This window comes from Acinonyx jubatus, chromosome B1 (assembly GCF_027475565.1).
Source record: "Acinonyx jubatus isolate Ajub_Pintada_27869175 chromosome B1, VMU_Ajub_asm_v1.0, whole genome shotgun sequence".
Classification (NCBI taxonomy): domain Eukaryota; kingdom Metazoa; phylum Chordata; class Mammalia; order Carnivora; family Felidae; genus Acinonyx; species Acinonyx jubatus.
In genome coordinates this window covers 85,058,964-85,060,805 of record NC_069382.1, presented here as the reverse complement: position 1 = coordinate 85,060,805, position 1,842 = coordinate 85,058,964, and the positions used below count along the sequence as shown (strand labels likewise).

At 55.3% G+C, this 1,842-nt stretch overlaps 1 pseudogene; it reads left to right on the top strand.

The window, feature by feature from the left end:
- Positions 1–885: 885 nt before the first annotated feature.
- LOC106976178 (28S ribosomal protein S26, mitochondrial-like) lies at positions 886–1,561 on the top strand (annotated as a pseudogene).
- The last annotated feature ends 281 nt before the right edge of the window (positions 1,562–1,842 follow it).

Sequence of the window (1,842 nt, the reverse complement as noted above, 5' to 3'; positions counted from 1 at the left end):
AAGGCCATTCATTACCCTGGCAGTTCCCTGCCCTAGCTCTTCCCGCATGGGGGCTCATTGTCATCCTTCAGTCTCAAATCAAATGTTACTTTCTATCACATGGTCTTACCTTCTTCATAGCATTGACCACACTGTGTAATTGTCCCATTGATTTCGCTGACCTATTAATCTGTGTCTTTTCCCTGAACTAGAATGTAAACTTCATAAGGCTCTGTTGTCTTGTTCACTCACTGTTGTGCACCCAGCACCTAGCACTGCCTGCAGTAAGGGATGCTCAGTAAAAGTGTGTGTTGGGTAGACAAATGAATGAGTGCTTAAAAATCCCTATACCCTTTGCGCCAAATCATAGTGGCCATGAAACTAAGCATACCACGTTGTAGGGAAAGAAGTAACATGCAAACCAAGAATTTATAGTCTGAAGTTTCTTCTCAGAGAAAAAGGCAAATACTCAATGTGCTAAGAATTACAGTTAAGAAAGTGTCTCGGTCCCATCCCCAAAATAGATAAAATTGGGATAAATTTACCGTTTGAAAAGAGAACGCCCAATGGCTAGTACCCACATCTTCCAGGTGTTGAAAAGATCAGGTGCTTGGGGCGCCTGGGTGGCTTCGTCGGTTAAGCGTCTGACTTCAGCTCAGGTCATGATCTCCCAGCTCCTGGGTTCAAGCCCCCCATCGGGCTCTGTGCCGACAGCTCAGAGCCTGGAGCCTGCTTCGGATTCTGTGTCGCTCTCTCGCTCTGCCCCTCCCCTGCTCATGCTCTGTCTCTCCCCTTCTCTCAAGAATAAACATTAAAAAAAAAAAAAAAAAGCTTAAGAAAAGATCAGGTGCTTGCTACATCTCCACTTAGGGTGTATCTTCGGGAAGACATGACTGGAGCACAGACATGTTACAAAACGTAAGCTTCTTGGAGGCCTGGGTGCGGGGCCCCTGTGCGGGCCTCCGAGCCCCGCTACTGCTGCCCATGCGCGGCCACAAGACCCGCCAGGACCCGCCGGCCAAGTGCAAGGGGGTGCGTGGCGACCCGCCCGTGGTGGATCCCGTTGAGTCCCGCCAGACGGTGCGCGCCCTCAGGTGTGTGTGACAGGGAAGAGGCTGCCGTCTGCCCCGTGGGGGGTGTGTCGAAGCGGGCGCGCCCAGAGGGCGCCGACTCTGCGCGCGTCTCCGCCCGCGCTGGAGTTCGCTTCGCTTCCGAGATGCAGAAGAAGGTGCACGAGGCCCGGGCGCGGTCCCGGCAGAGCGCAAGGTGCTGCGGGATACCGCTGAGCACCGCGACCTGAGGGCCTGGAACCAGGCGGAGAACCAGCTGCTGCTCGGGCTGAGCGATTGGCGAGGCTGCGGCAGGAGGGGCCTGAGCAGAAGCAGCGGCAGGTGCAGCAGAAGGCAGCCCGTGCAGCTCAAGGAGCAGGAAGTGCTGCAGCTGCAGGAGGAGGCAAAAACATTTCATCACCCAAGACAACCTGGAGGTGGGGGTGGAAGAAGCGCTGGACTCCCAGAAGAGCTACAACCAGGCCATCACCAGAGAGGGGCTGGTGGGCAGGTCCCGGCACAAGGGTTCTTAGGTGCCCAGTGAGGACAGTACTCACCCAGGGCCCATGTGTGTATGCGGGTGGGAGGGTTGGGCCTGATCTGAAATCAACCAGTTTCTTATGAAGAAGGAGGCTCAACCTGTCCCGGTGGGGCCCTTACATGGTGGCCTCTGCAGCCATCACTTGGTCAGAAACTCCCATACGCAGTATCCTGTGCTGCACACACGTACAACTCAGCATAGCACCAGACCTTAGAGGTTTCCATCTCACGGAGGAGCAGAACGGACCATAGTCCCCCAGGCAGCCACGTCATC